The sequence below is a fragment of the Coregonus clupeaformis genome, unplaced genomic scaffold (assembly GCF_020615455.1).
Source record: "Coregonus clupeaformis isolate EN_2021a unplaced genomic scaffold, ASM2061545v1 scaf0490, whole genome shotgun sequence".
NCBI classification, from domain to species: Eukaryota; Metazoa; Chordata; class Actinopteri; order Salmoniformes; family Salmonidae; genus Coregonus; species Coregonus clupeaformis.
The window spans coordinates 91,594-108,623 of record NW_025533945.1 but is presented as its reverse complement, the minus strand read 5'-3'; the positions used below and the strand labels follow the sequence as shown (position 1 = coordinate 108,623).

The 17,030-nt window shown below is 38.6% G+C and overlaps 1 pseudogene; it reads left to right on the top strand.

Moving 5' to 3' along the window:
- The first annotated feature begins 6,115 nt into the window (after positions 1-6,115).
- LOC123484907 lies at positions 6,116-12,272 on the top strand (annotated as a pseudogene).
- Positions 12,273-17,030: the final 4,758 nt, after the last annotated feature.

Below are 17,030 nucleotides of genomic sequence, written 5' to 3'. Positions count from 1 at the left end.
GGTCATAGGCAGCATTCCTCCTCCTCCAAACACGCTGCTGAGTTGATGCCAAAGAGCTCGATTTTGGTCTCATCTGACCACAACACTTTCACCCAGTTCTCCTTTGAATCATTCAGATGTTCATTGGCAAACTTCAGACGGCTTGTATATGTGCTTTCTGAGCAGGGGACTGACCTTAAGGGGGCTGCAGTATTTCAGTCCTTCACGGCATAGTGTGTTACTAATTGTTTTCTTGGTGACTATGGTCCCGGCTGCCTTGAGACTGACACGATCCTCCCGTAGTTCTGGAGCCGATTCCTCACCGCTCTCATGATCATTGCAACTCCACGAGGTGAGATGCATGGAGCCTCGGCCGAGGGAGATTGACAGTTCTTTGAGGTTTCTTCCATTTGGCGAATAATCGCACTACCTGTTGTCACCTTCACCAAGCTGCTTAAGGAAGCGGTCATGTAGCCCATTCCAGCTCTGCAGAGGTCTTAAGCAATCTTGTCCCTGACATCCTTTGTGGAGCTCTTTTGGTCTTGGCCATGGTGGAGAGTTTGGAATCGAATTTATTTATTGCTTTTGGACAGGTGTCTTTTATACAGGTAACAAACTGAGATTAGAGCACTTCTAAGAGTGTGCTCCTAATCTCAGCTCGTTACCTGTATAAAAGACACCTGGGAGCCAGAAATCTTTCTTGATTGAGAGGGGTTCAAATACTTATTTCCCTCATTAAAATGCAAACCAATGTATAACATTTTGACATGCTTCTGGATTTTTGTTGTTATTCTGTTTCTCACTGTTCAAATGAACTCACTCATTAAAAATTATAGACTGATCATTTCTTTGTCAGTGGGCAAACGGCCCAAACCAGCAGGGATCAAATACTTTTTTCCTCACTGTATATAGCCTCCTATTGTTATTTTATTTTACTTGGGCTCTTTTTTTCAACACTTTTTTGTTGTTTTATTGTACTTTTAATTAAAAATTAATCAATTGTTGGTTATGGGCTGTGAATCTAAGCATTTCACTGTCATGTCTGCACCTGTTGTATTCGGCGATGTGAAGCTAATAAAATTTGATTTGATTTGATTTCCTATGATCATTTCAGAATAAATTCTCACCTTTTCTGGACTGTGATGGTTTCATGCCTGCCAAGTATCCCATAGGCTCATTTGGTCTACAACGCTCCATATCTCATTTAATTGGACCCACTTTACAGTAGTAAATAGATTTCAAGTAGCTAATTTTGCTCCATGCGATCTGATCCGGAGCGCAGTTTAATGGTAGAACAGGCGGTTCACCTTTTTCCATTTACGTTTTTTTTAGGCTAGGCTACTGTATACTGTAATTTCAAATGTCTCAAACAATATTTCATTTATAAACATAATAAATACAGCAATACATATTTTCATAGCCATTGTAGAATAAATTCTCACCAATTTTCTGGCCATGATAGGTTCATATTACAGAAGAAGCTTTAACTCACAAATAAATTGCTGTATGTCATCTCTCATTTAATAGGGCCTATTAGATAAGCTATTATTTCAAGTATTTTGCTCTATGCATCCAAAAGGGAGAGTTGTGTTTATACAGTTTACAGTAGAATTTAAATAGATGAAATAAAGACAGTTGATATTTTGCTTTGAAGTGTGTAGGCTACCACTGTAAGTAGGCCTACTAGGGTTTTTACATTTTGTCACATACTAGACAACGCGTGCTGTAACTTTAAGGGGGCAGCCAACATGTTTAAGTTTGGGAAAAGTAAATGAAAACATTATTGAATTCAAACGATCTGTTTACAGGTCCACAACAATTTGCAATAGTTTTTTTCTGAAACTGTCAGATACAGCAAATGTCACTGTAAACGTTAAAAACATTCTGCCAACACCTCCAGAGACATTTGATGAAGTTCACTGCTATTTCCTTTAGAAACTGCCTGGCAGTAATTGCAACAGAGAGAAATAGTAGCCTAATGGAGTCTTTGTAGGCACTAACTCCGCTTTGTCTGCTGGACATAACTGTGAGGAAATGAATGGTGTTTTAGAAGGGCTTTGATAAACCCTGGAAAATAAGGTATGGGTAAACACAGGCTTATGAGATCTTATACATTTTGTTCTATGAGATAATCTTTATCAGATAACTTCACTTCTTTTTGTGAATTTTTAAGAATTGATGTTATAAAAAAGCACATAAAGGCTTCATAATTCACAAAGGTCATGATAACTGATTGCTACATCTCATAGAACAAAACGAAAAGGACCCTAAGCCTGTGTTAACATCAGACCTTATTTCGAGAATTTATTCTAAAACCCTATTCATTTACATTTACATCTTTCCCTATTCATCTTTCCCAAGGGATGGCTGAACGAACCAGAGCCAACTCATTTCTGGGTTTTAGGACTACAAGCTGGCAAGCTCTATAGTGGAGGTGTCATACTGCCCATAAAACTAAGTGGTCAGACCGGGAAAATGGTTCCAATCGCTTTTTCCACCATTTATTTTTCCCATAGCGGATTTTAGAAACACTAACTAAGGGCTGTGTTTCGTGTAGGCTTACCCTGGTGTGACGCTTTGATAACCATGTAAATCTCTTGGACAAGGTGACTTTTATCAATATATCTCGGCTCTATTTACTCTCAGATTTGAAAATGCTAATTAGTATCAACGTAGACATGCAAGACTACAAATCCTCAGTAAGGTCCTGCACGCTATTTCTAGCTGACACCTTGATAACAGGTATTGTGTCAATTTAAAACGTGCACAAGACAGTTCACAGAATTGTCAATTTAAAGAGATTTAGCCAATTTATTAATTACTACATTTAGCTAACTACATTAGATAGTTAATCCAGAGATTATTTCATTTTGCCCCGATTCGGCACGCCACCCAGATCATCATGGCATTTGGTAGTTCTTTATGATATTTACATTAGGCAGTTAAACTGTTGAACCATTTCCTGTTTGACCGCTTAGGTTTTATGGGTATTAGTGACTTATAATGTAGCTCTCTATACATCCAAAGTACATTGGCACAGTTTCTGTGTAATGGTTTCATTTTATAAAGGAAACATGCAAATGTATAGCATGCACCAAGTTTCTAAATCTCAATATTTTTGTACATTTGAATGGTCATCCAACTCCGAATTCCAACCTGGAATTTAGGCCTCTTTCTAGAGCTCTGACTTTCAGACCTGAAGATCACTGACATCACGATTTGACCGTGATACTTTCTCAACTTCCCAGTTGTATTAGTTATCCTTCTTCTTCTTCTTCTTCTTCTTCTTCTCGATGAGGTTTAACGGCGGTTGGCATCCAATATGTTACATTACCACAACCTACTAGACTGGAGTACAACTCCTTTATATTTTGCTTGAAAATAACAAATAAAATAATTCTCTACCATCTAACACTACACTCACAATTAAAAAAAAAAAAAAATAATAATATATATATATATATATATATATATATATATATATATATATATATATATACAGGGAGAACAAGTATTTGATACACTGCCGATTTTGCAGGTTTTCCTACTTACAAAAGCATGTAGAGGTCTGTAATTTTTATCATAGGTACACTTCAACTGTGAGAGACGGAATCTAAAACAAAAAATCCAGAAAATCTGCTTGCCTATTGTCCTGTAGCCCATCCCAGCCTTGTGCAGGTTCACAATGTTATCCCTGATGTCCCCACACAGCTCTTGGTCTTGGCCATTGTGGAGAGGTTGAGTCTGCTTGATTGAGTGTGTGGACAGGTATTTATACAGGTAACGAAGTCTAAACAGGTGCAGTTAACACAGGTAATGAGTGGAGAAACAGGAGGGTTTAAAGAAAAACAGTGAGAGACGGAATTTTACTGGTTGGTAGGTGATCAAATATCACTTATGTCATGCAATAAAATGCAATTTAATTACTTAAAAATCATACAATGTGATTTTCTGATTTTTGTTTTAGATTCCGTCTCTCACAGTTGAAGTGTAAATGAAGGAATTACAAAAATTACAGACCTCTGCATGCTTCTTCTTGGAAACTCTGCAAAATCGGCAGTATCAAATACTTGTTCTCCCACTGTATATGAATTATTAACACCAACCTAAATCTATTTATTCCTACCTCATGCCCTCAACCTATTATCCAACGTCACCATGACATCGCCACAAGTGTGTGTGTGATCGGGGAGGAAGCAGTCTCAGCCTATCTTGTTCTTATTGTACTATCTTTGGTGGCACAATTCCATATGACATCACATCCGGTTAATATTTTTTTTTCACACGACGTCCGGGAGTGGTCAAAATATCGTCTTTGCGGCTGATAAGTGGAACTTGCCTCTATTTTTGCTGCTCCCATGCTGTATACCGAATAACAGCCAGAAAGACACCAAACTCATTACGAGGAGACGTTTGCCATTCTATGCACTTTTGTAGAAGTATGTACAAGTGGAAATCGATATCAGAAGCGGGTTTTGATTGATCTTTTATCTTGGTCAAACATACCGCCAGTTTGCGCGCACGTCTGTTGATTGACAGATTATCAGCCACAATAGTCGGCTGTCGACAGCTTTCTAATTTGTATCTATCCAATCGAGAGCTGCTCCCTGAAAGAACGTGGCGGGTCTAGAAAAGTAGCAGGAAGAAAGTATCAGAAGTCTCTGGGCCATATTTTTGGTGATCTGTTTTGATTTTAAAAGTAGTTAGGCACTTAAAAGTGACATACACGTTTAGCTGCATAGTTTTTAAAATAGCCAAAAGCTATGGGGAAGTGGCGGTCTTAGTTCCTGGAGAACAGTGTTTGTTATGGTTTTTGTTCCTGCTTGGAACCGACAATAAGGCCTATTACATTGTGGGAATGTTTCTCGAGTCTTGCTATCATACCATGTTGCAATACGTTATGTTTTTTTTGTTGTTGTTTTTTTGGGGATTCCTAATAGCTTTTGCAGAAGCAGCAGCTACACTAGACATGATGTTCACATTCAGTTGATGACACTTACAAGAGGTTCTCTGCCACTTTCTTCTTCTGCTTTCTCCTTTTCTTGTTGTATGCCTCATTATTATAATTTAATTGCATGATCTACTGATATCATTCCTTCAGATTATTTTAACTAGGATCATTGCTATACGGTATCCTTGGTACGCCTCTACTCCATTGAAATGTAAAAATGGTTAAGGTTAGGATTAGGTATGTTGTTGTTAAGGTTAGGGGTTAGGGACCTCTCAAGATCCTGGATCTTTTAACTAGGTTCAGGTTAGCCATATTCTCAACGGAGCTTGTTTTCACACCCAGAGCCTTTGAAATGAACGCCTGACTCCTTCTCGAATGATATGCAGTCGATATTGTGGGTCGTAATTCTTAAACCCTTACCATGTACTTATGTTTGTCCTCTCTTCCACAGCTGTGTGCCTTTCTTTGCTCTGCTGGAAATCCACATTGTTTTTTTAAATAAATTGTGAATCAAATACAACCACCGCCTGTTTGCTCATTGCTGTTTCTCTAAGATGACAACTCAACAAGAATGCCAATTGATCTCAATGAGGAAACAGCGGTAGTTGCATTTGTATGGATTTAAACAAAGAAAGGCACGCTTCAACAGAGAGGACATAGGCACACGGCACGGGTTTAAGAATTTACATTTTATAAAATGACGACTTGCTAGCTAGTCGGAGGTTCATAAAAAAAAACTGTTGTCCGCACTCAACTCCGGGGTGGAGGATGTACTTGGCTAGGCACAGGTTTGCTTTGTTTCCAACCTATTGGCTGTGAAGGTGTGTACTGAAAGTGCAGTAGGCTAGGCCTACAACATTCCTGTTTTATCATTGTAACCCACATCATTTTGTCCTTGAAGGCTGCCACAGCACTGCTGCCCTCATGAATTAAATTATAAGGGTCATCGAATAGGATATTTCCACAGCCTATGTTTCAGACAGCTGCCATTTTGAGATTGACAAAACAGCAAATCTTTTAGGTCCAGGTGGGATCTGTTTTAACATTAGACGTACATACGTATACAAAAACCTGCCTTCTTTCTCTGAACACTTTTCTGTCATGTTTGATGTGTTAGTTTTGTAGGCTAATTTTACATGTTTGTTGGGTCCAACTGTAGGAAGTTCTGGTGTTGGTGGAGGCGGTTTCCGTTAGTGTAGTAGCTGCGAACAGTGTCCAAATCCAAAGATGGCTACTGGAAAGAGTAAGAACCAGAGCTCTCTGGTGCTGCACAAGGTGATCATGGTGGGAAGTGGAGGTGTTGGGAAGTCAGCTCACTTTGCAGTTCATGTATGACGAGGTAAGAGCGAAAGTTTGGTCCTTTACCACTCCGTACATTTCTCCCTTTGTAGCATGTGGTCTGGACACCCAGGCTAAAGAGAGACTGGGCAAGCTGCCACTCAAACCCTCCATTACTGCTTTACCAATGAAAAGAGTTTAAGATTCTGTAAATAAAATAATTCCTCCTTCACTCCTTCCTCCTAGTTTGTGGAGGATTACGAGCCCACTAAGGCAGACAGCTACAGGAAGAAGGTGGTGTTGAATGAGGGGAGGAGGTCCAGATCGACATCCTGGACACAGCTGGACAGGAGGACTATGCTGCCATCAGAGACAACTACCAGGAGCGGAGAGGGCTTCCTGCCAGTCTCTCCATCACCGAACACGAAATGCCCACCGCCACCTCAGAGTTCAGGTATGTCCACTGTTGGCCGACAGTAGTACATCAAACACATGATCAACTGACCAAATGACAGCCTATGCCTTACCCATGTACAGTATATGGCCAGGACCACATGACCTGGACCAGGAAATATTCTGGCTATATACATGTATTTAGTTAGAACATTTAGTGCTTTATATATGTTAGCAGGAGTGATCCACATTTCACAAGAGATGTGTGTATTGTATATGTAGAAGGGCAATTCCATGGTAACGGAATTAGGCTTTGACTAAGTTTTTTCACTTAAAAAATGTATGCCAAACAAAAACCATTAAAAGTTTAAGAAACCATAGAACTCTATGCAGAAGGACTATTTTGAACAATTTCCACTGAAACATGTACAAAAACGAAAGTGGGAAGAACTGTGCAGATGCAAACTTTGCTAATGGAATTATGGTAAAATCTCCTCAGGTTTTTTATGCCACCACGTTTTTCCAAAAACAGTTGAATATCTGTTCGAATTAAGATTCAAAGAAGTCTGCAGGAAAGAATGGGGTCAGCTATGACATGGCACTCATGCTTCAATAACCCCCTTTTTGTTATTAAAACTACAGTAAGTGAAGTGGATTTACACCCGGTACCGGATTTATGTAAAGGAATTACATCATGGGTCCTTGATCTGTACCATACAGAAATGCATAATTAATGTCATTCTCTCATGTTTTACAAGTTTGAACATCACAGTGCAGCACAGTAGAGTACAGTAGAGTAGGTACAGTGCAGTATAATACAGTAGGGTAGAGCAGTAGAGTACATTACAGTAGAGTTCAGTAACAGCGGCTAACATAAATTCTACTGCACTGTACTTACTTTTTACTGTATTGTACTGTACTGCAGGGTCGCTAAGTAACGCAGGATTCTGCATTTTTCACACAGAAAAGGAAATCTAAAACGAAGGAAAATATCTTGCTGCGTTTTTGTAAATGCAGATCTGCTTTTAATTGTAAATTTTGCTCTGCTTCAGTCCAGGGCTTCTCTCAAATCAAGAATGTAAATGACAAATTCTGTGCTTCAGTTGCACTTCACTCTGATGAATATTGCTCTGGCCATTGGATCACCAGACAGCGCCCTGACTGATGTGTAGGCTACTTTTCTACAGTACTTCTACGGGTTAGTTTTTCTATGGTACCAAGTTAAAAATGCAAGATTAACTTCAAGCAAAATATTAGGAAATGGCTGGCTACATTCTTTCTGTATGATAAACATTATTAGAAACGCTGGCGCAAAAATGCTGATTTACTGATTGATTTACTTGTGTGGTTGCTAGCCAAATAGCTGCAATTCTTGTTGTCATCTGAGGAAAAAGATTTTCTGGCGAATGTGTTGCACTAATGTATTTTGTGTGAATAAAAAATAGAGAGTTGCAAGCCCCTTATCACTCTATTTAGCTGCAAAGAACATTGACTTCAATATGAAATGCAGGTGAAATGGTTTAAAACACAGATTTATTTTGATGGTCTGTGTTTTGAAAATGTTGATTTCTGAAAGCTAATGTGACTTCTGGTATTGTACTACAACTGTACTCTTCTGTACTCTAGTCACTGTACTGTACGCTCATCATTGTACTTTACTCACTGTACTATGCTATCCAAAACTTGTGAAACATACAACTATGATAGGTTCAGATTTGGTCCGGTTCGCTCTGTGGACGGAATATACAGTGCCTTCAAAAAGTATTAATACCTTGACTTATTCCACTTTTTGTTGTGTTACTGCCTGAATTCAAATTTGATTAAATATATTTTTTCCCTCACCCATCTACACACAATACCCATACGACAAAGCGAAAATATGTTTTTATAATTTGAAATATCAAATTTATTCACACTCCCTGAGTCAATACTTTGTGGAAGTACATTTGGCAGTGATTACAGCTGTGAGTCTTTCTGGGTAAGTCTAAGAGCTTTCCACAGCTGGATTGTGCCCAAAATTCTTCAAGTTCTGTCAAATTGGTTGCTGATCATTGCTAGACAACCATTTTCAGTTCAACCATTTAAGTCAACTGTAACTCAGCCACTCAGGAACATGTGGTCCTCTGTAGCTCAGCTGGTAGAGCACGGCGCTTGTAACGCCAAGGTAGTGGGTTCGATCCCCGGGACCACCCATACACAAAAAAAAATGTATGCACGCATGACTGTAAGTCGCTTTGGATAAAAGCGTCTGCTAAATGGCATATTATTATTATTATTATTATTATCCACTGTCTTCTTGATGAGCAACTCCAGTGTAGCTTTGACCTTGTGTTTGAGGTTATTGTCCTGCTGAAAGGTGAATTAATCTCCCAGTGTCTGGTGGAAAGCAGACTGGAGACCGAAGCCTCTAGGATTTTGCCTGTGCTTAGCTCCTGACCTGCTTTTAAAAAGTCCTGAACAACTCCCTGTGTCCTGAATCAAGTATATACAAACCCATAACATGATGCAGCCACCACTATGCTTGAAAATATGGAGAGGGTACTCAGTAATGTGTTGTATTGATTTTCCCCAAATACAGTGCCTTGCAAAAGCATTCATCCCCCCTTGGCATTTTTCCTATTTTGTTGCATTACAACCTGTAATTTAAATTGATTTTTATTTGGATTTCATGTCGACATACACAAAATAGTAAAAATTGGTGAAGTGGAATGAAAAATAACGTGTTTCAAAACAAAAATGTCTAAAATATAAATAATCTGAAAAGTGGTAAGGTATATGTATTCACTTTGCTATGAAGCTCCCTAAACAAGATCTGAGCAACCAATTACCTTCAGTCACATAATTAGTTAAATAAAGTCCACTTGTGTGCAATCTATGTCACATGATCTGTCACATGATCTCTTCAGTATATATACATACACCTGTTTTGAAAGGCCCCAGAGTCTGCAACACCACTAAGCAAGGGGCAGCAAAATTTTAGCACTAAGGAGCCCTCCAAACAGGTCAGGACAAAGTTGTGAAGAGGTACAGATCAGGGTTGGGTTATAAAAAAATATATTTACATTTTGAACATCCCACGGAGCACCATTAAATCCATTATTAAAAAATTGAAAGAATATGGCACCACAACAAACCTGCCAAGAGAGGCCGCCCACCAAAAAACTCACAAACCAAAAGTGCAAGGAGGACATTAATCAGAGAGGCAACAAAGACACTCAAAGATAACCCTGAAGGGAGCTGCAAAGCTCCACAGCGGAGATTGGAGTATCTGTCCATAGGACTACCTGCCGCACACCCACAGAGCCGGGCCACGGAAGAGTGGCCAGAAAAACATTGCTTAAAGAAAATAAGCAAACACGTTTTGGTGTTCGGCCAAAAGGCATGTGAAGACTCCCAAACATATGGAAGAAGGTACTCTGGTCAGATGAGACTAAAATTGAGCTTTTGGCCATCAAGGAAAATGCTATGTCTGGCGCAAACCCAACACCTCTCATCACCCTGAGAACACCATCCCCACAGGCCATGGGGGGTGAATAGTTATGCACGCTGCTCTTGCTCTTGTTTCTTTCACAAGAAAAATATTTTGCATCTTCAAAGGGTAGGCATGTTAAAATCAATGATACAACCCCAAAAATCCATTTTATTTCCTGGTTGTAAGGCAACAAATAGAAAAATGCCAAGGGGGGTTAATACTTTCACAAGCCACTATATTCAGGACAAAAAGTGAATTGTTTTGCCAAAAATTTTTCAGTATTACTCTTAGTGCTTGTTGAAACAAGCATTTGTATTTTGTACAGGCTTCTCCTTTTCACTTTGCCAATTAGGTTAGTATTGTGGAGTAACTACAATGTTGTTGATCCATCCTCAGTTTTCTCCTATCACAGCAACATTAACGCCACTATTGGCCTCATGGTGAAATCTCTACAGTTTCTCTTCTCTGGCAACTGAGTTAGGAAGGACGCCTGTGTCTTTAGTGACTGGGGTGTATTGATACACCATCCAAAGTATAATTAATAATCTCACTATGCTCAAAGGGGTAGTCAATGTCTGCTCCCCACACACTTTATTTATGCTCGCCATAACAAAGGGGCTGAATACTCTTTGACTCAAGACATTTCAGCTTTTCATTTTTAATTAATTAGTTAAAATTTTGAAAAATATAATTCCACTTTTTACATTTATGGGGTATTGTGTGTAGGCCAGTGACATTAAATCTCAATTTAATAAATGTTCAATTCAGGCTGTAAATCAAGGGGTGAAAATACTTTCTGAAGTCACTGTAAAGGCCAGTGTGGACTAACTAAATTTAAACTACTTTCAACGTCTATGGACATCCTGTGTCAGTCGGTTCTCAGTGGGTGAGGATGCTGATTAGATTAAATGGAAAGAGAGGTGGGTCAAGGGTAGGTGTCAGTAAGAGCTGGGAGAGGCTACTTTAACTTCGGAGAGTGAGAGAGGCAGGAGGGGATTGTCCAGAATGACTGTTTTAGACTCTTGGTTTGACCACCAGACAACATAGAAAACAGTTATGAGCTGAACATTCTGTAACAGTATGCCAGTGAAATTTAAGTTCAGTTACTGATAATGTTTTTTGCAACTTTGTTAACAATTTGCAAACGAACTTATGAGTTTTAATCACTTAATAATTTAAACAAAATGTATATCAGTAAAATCACTAACTAATTGGTTACTTGTTACTTGTGAATCAGTTTCATTCTCTTATGAGGGAGGAAATTAGAAAATACCTTAAAGATACGTTTTTGCTAACGTATTCATGAAGGCAATAAATGTATTGATATTAATTGGCAAGGGTCTTTACGTCAACATTGTGTTTTGATGTATTTCTGAAACTTTTTAAAATACTTTTTCCATCTGTTTATCCAGAAATCAAAGCCTTTACTTTACAAAAAAGGAAAATTGTTTAAAAAATATGTATATATGCCTTCATTTCAAAAAAATATAGACCTTAGCTTTCATTTGACACCTCATTTGATGTGCTCCTATGAACTTCATGTTAAGTTTTCATGTCCTTTTTTTCAATGGAAATGCCCAGAACAAAAAATACATCTGCACACCCCAGTGCTAAGTTTATTAGAACAGTGTTTAGATCCACAACTGGCCTCATCAGACTAATGTATTGTCTTCCCAGGAGCAGATTATGCAAGCAGAAAACGATACTTCCTCTGTTGGTGGTGGGGAGCAAATCGGATCTGGAGGACCGCAGGCAGGTGTCGCTGGACGAGGCCAGGCCAAGGCAGAGGAGTGGGGGGTGCAGTAAATGTGAGACCTCAGCCAAGACACGAGCTAACGCTTGACAAGGTATGTTACTAAACCTAACATACTGCATTTTGCTACAGTAGGACTAGGAACAACACACCTTCATGTAATTTTCTACTTATGATTTTCATATTTAGATGGGGGGATTGCTATAGAAATATGTTTCTTAAGACATGAGATATCAGAAGCAAACAAGCAAGCATGATTTAAAAACAACCTTTACAGTAAATCAACTTCCATTGTCAATGTAACTAAAGGCCAGCCATTGAATCATTCTTTCTTTTCAGGTATTCTTTTGATCTCATGAGGGAGGCAAAAAAGAAAATGTCAGAGAGCAAGGATAAGGGGTGGAAAAGAAGGCAAGATCAAGAAGTTAAAATGCTGTCTGCTTTGAACTAGACCAGACCTTTCAGTCAGACACACGAGCCAAACCAGACAAGAGCCCACAGCACAGTGGAATTAGAATTCTGACATGTCTATTTAGACATAATGTAGCAAAATATTTCAAACCTTTTGCAACGGAAAACAAAAATGAGCGTTTCTTATTGGACAATATATTATTTCTTCCTTTGGAGAATTTTCTTCAGTTTCTGCTCATTGAACACAAACGGATCTACAGCTCCTTCCCCACTGAACTGGACTTTAGCCTTTAACACGCATATCTTATCCATATACAGTAATCTCCTCACATTGTGGCAGTCAGAGGGGTGACCTTATCACTAACCGAGATCTAGTTGGGTAAACCATCCTTTATGCCACTGTTGGGGACAGGTCCAGAGGGTACTCTTTAGATGAAGTGCCTGGAACATTGATCATCATGAATACAGATTATGATCGCAGACAATCACTCACTCGCACACTACGAAAATATGGCCTTGGTTTGTTACTGTAGAACAAGTATCCTATGCTGTTTGATGTCTTACTGTTTGCACTGCAATCAATTTTATATTCCTACTTCCACTACACTATTTTTACTTTTTTAATTTATGGCACTGCATGAAAATCTGTCATAATTAAGTCACTTTATTCATAATCCAACATTATCCAAATAACAATCCAACATGTACTATATCCATATCATGTTTTTTTTTTTTTACAAATTTGGCTCACCACTTTTCTCCAAGAAAATGTCAACGTTTCAGTGTTGTCTTTCTAATTCTAAACTTGGAACTGAAGCATTAAACTAAATTACTGTTTGTATGTACACTTATTACGGGTTATATACACTGTTTCTGTGTTGCCAAATAAACTTATTCTCCTCTTTGTAATGAATTTGCAGTGTCTCAGTATTTAAAAGACGCCCGTACATCTAATTGAAATGGAATTGACCCTAACCCTGCTGTCCAGCTTCTGGGTCTGTCAACTCCTGAGAGCTCTGTCTAATCACAGCTACAAGTGGCTGGTCCAAGGTCAAAGGTGCTGTTCAAAATTTGCATGAAAGTGCGCGAAGAATTGCGCCCTTGTCGGATGTGCTGTACTATTTGTTGCTGGTGTGGTTTGACTAGTGCTTTTGATGTGTTTGAGGGAGCAGCACCAAAAAGGTTTTATGTTTATGAGTGTCATGAAACACATTCTGGTGCTGTCTAACTGGACTTTGAATGAATGGACGAAAGAGGCCTGCGCCTTCAGTCTGTTAACACTCTAATGTAAAGGCAGGACAGGGTCATATTCACAGGTTACATTGTAAAAAAACATTTTTGCTGCATAAAACTAAACCAAACTAAAGTGTTTCTTATTGGACAAATCCAGGTAGTTCCTCCCTGTTTTAGCCTGTTTTCTTCTTCCATTTGCTGCTTAATGAATACGATCCAGGTCAGCCTTAGATCCAGTAGCACACAGATTACATGTCCCATTGGCAGCTGGTTAACCTCTTCCCCACGCCCAAGTACATCCTATCTCACTGACACTACAACACCTATGGCCTGAGAAACTTCAAGTTCTGAAGACCCTTTTAGCTTGGCAAGACAGCCCTACTGGCTCAAGTCGTTCAGTCACTAAACACAGAATAAGAGACTAGCCACAGCTTCATCAATTTTTACATTTTAGTCATTTAGCAGACGCCTTATCCAGAGCGACTTACAGATACTAGGTTAAGTGCCTTGCTCAAGGGCACATCGACAGATTTTTCAATTTGGCGATCGGGGATTAGAACCAGCAACCTTCTCGTTACTGGCACAACGCTCTTAACCACCAAGCTACCTGCCACCATCTGACCTATAGCCTCTGTAGACGGCAGATTTTGCAACATCATGTCCTCCTGCAGTCAGAATATAATACAAACATCTTTGCTGTAACATAGTTGAGTTGTTTGTCTTCGGGTTCACTGTGCCACAGCAGTCTGAAATTGAACACTAGGTGGAGGCAGAGAATCTTGAAAGGTAAGAGAGAATTATTTAGTTTCCTTCTGCTGAACATGTACAACTAGTCTGTCTTTGTCAAAAAGGTAGAGGGAGGTGCTGAGCGTGTACTTATACAGCCTGACTCACTCCCCTTCCAGCTGACTGCCCTTACCTGACCTGGTTATTAGTGTTATTGTATACATACTGTATCTACAGTCATGTCATAGAAAATACTGTGTATACAGTAGAAATAGAATGTCTAGAATTTTGATTCTCTATGGTGGTTGTAGAAATTAAATTGACTAGAATTCTGATTCAATGGCTGATTCTAGAATGGTGAATGTGGAAAGGCAAATTAGGCTCAGTGTTGTTGCTGTGTTCATATTCACAGTCAAGGCATTAGAAAAAAGGACTATGTCAACAAAATCATACCTACATTAAATCAAATGTTTCAGCAGAAATTAGACTTTACTTACAGAACATTGGCACTTTAATGACATGATATTGCTCCTATTTACAACAAACACAGCATGTCACAGACCAGGCAGAGCCCATTGAGACAATTGAGAATCTGATATTTACCTGCATTTACAAGTACAGTAGTATGAAAATATTCAAAAAGTCAAATGGTACATCCCTTAAGTTTTTCTAACAACTAAAAGATTGAGATCGATACATTCAATTTCTGTACAGCTTCACATCAACAAACTTTTACATTTGTACATCATCTGATTGAACTTTAAACATATTTTACTAGTTCACAGATGAAGTATATATTTACATCAGCAGTTGTGAGAATGTCTGATACTATTACTAAGTGATGATGATGATAAGGTAGAAATGCACTGTGCAATAAAAACAAAATAACCCACAATCCAGGTCTCCCTTGAAAAATAGGTGTTTGACTCAAAGGGATAACCTGGTAAAATAAAATAAAATCTGTGCGTTTTCAGTCTATTTCATGGTGAAGTTATATACTAGTTCAAGTCCCAAATCGCTCCCTATTTAGTGCACTACTTTTGGCCAGAGCCTGTTCAAAGGTAGTGCACTATATAAGGAATAGGGTGCCACTTGGGACACAGCAGTGAGTGATCTGATTGTACCAAAGTTCCCCATTGCATAACAGCTTTTGTAAACACAATCACTTTCAGTAGATACACATCCTTTAAAATCACAAAAACTAACTCATGAAACATTGTAAACATTGTCAGTATAGTACTGCATAAACCTACAGCAGAAGTCTCAGCAAAAATCAAGTTTGACCAAGCCAACTGCTAGCTTGATTTCAAAAGAACAATCACATCTATTGATTCAACCTGAAATCATGGGAAATAAAATCACTATGTGGGTTTCCAATTGTAAAAAAGAACAGTATTGATGGTGATTAATTAATCTATTTGTCAGTGTACAGAGTCATGTTGCTCATTCCAAATTATTTGCATTGCCACTGGACTTATGGAGAGCACTTTTACAGCATATATCTACGCAATGCTTTCCCATAACAATAATTTCAAATTCCAGCAGGACTTTACACAAGGGGAAACGCTTGAACTTTTCTGCTCTTATAAAAATAACTTATTTAAATTTCATTAAACCTTAATTCTACGAAGTATAGTAAATGTACACTAGTTAAATTATTATTAAAAATCTAGATGACACCATATAGCTTAAATTTCCATAGTGGTGTCTATAGGGGGTCGAATCATACATAGCAGCGGACAGCTATGTTCAGCTGAAAAGTGCTGTCCATTCCCAAGAAGAAGCAAAAAGGGTCTCTTATAAAAATATCTTAAGCAAATCTATAGCTTGAGCCTTATAGCTTTTCAACACTTGGTTAAATTTGAAAACATTTTGTTTTACTCACAAGGCTAAAAAAACCTATTGGTCCTGAAAGCTCAGTCTTTTTATGTAATGTATGTACCGTATCAAGGCATTATTTTAGTATGTACCGTATACCAACTGCCTAAAATCCTAATGTACAGTACCATGGGTACTGTTTATGCACCATTTGCCAAAAACCCAGATGCTCTTATTCAGAGAGATCTGAATACCTAAGTATTCAATTTCAAAATCTGGTGCAATGACACTTGATCAACCACTATGTACTGTACCAACAAAATCCTGCATGACAAGGTCATTTTATGTGACTAGCGATAAATAAACCTGGCATAAAAATACTACTCCTTTTTGGGATAGTGGTTTAGCATCTTCGAGAGACTGATGTACCATCTGAATCAAAGTTGAATAGCTGCCTCAAAAATAACAACAACACCGCTACTCAAGTGCCGAGCTTCAATGACAGGTCATCAGCTAATGAGATGATGGTAAAGAGCAGGGAGGAGGCCAAAGAGGAGACGGGCTCACGGGCTGAAATGAGTCAATGCACGGGTATCAAACACATCAAAGACGTGGGTTTCCATGTTGTTGGTACCATTCCAATGACTCCATTCCAGCCATTATTATGAGCCGTCCTCTCAGCAGCCTCCACTGCTCCTAACCTACCCTGCCCTTACTCCTGGTTTGGAACACCTTCAAAGGACTTTGAGTTGTAAGAACTTGCACTGAAGATGACTCTAATCTGTAGACAAATACATATAAAAAGCCTGGGGGTACCCATCTGATTGAAATAATCAGACAAATCCTATAGCCTCAATGAGAGAAAGCAGGAGATGATAAGATGAGTAGTAGCATAATGTAGAAGTCAGAGCGCTTTTACTAGGACCTTTATATAGAATGGAGTTTAATGACGAATAGTTTTGATTGAAAAGAAATTGACTCTTATTAAGTCTATGGAGTAATGAAAGACAGAAAGA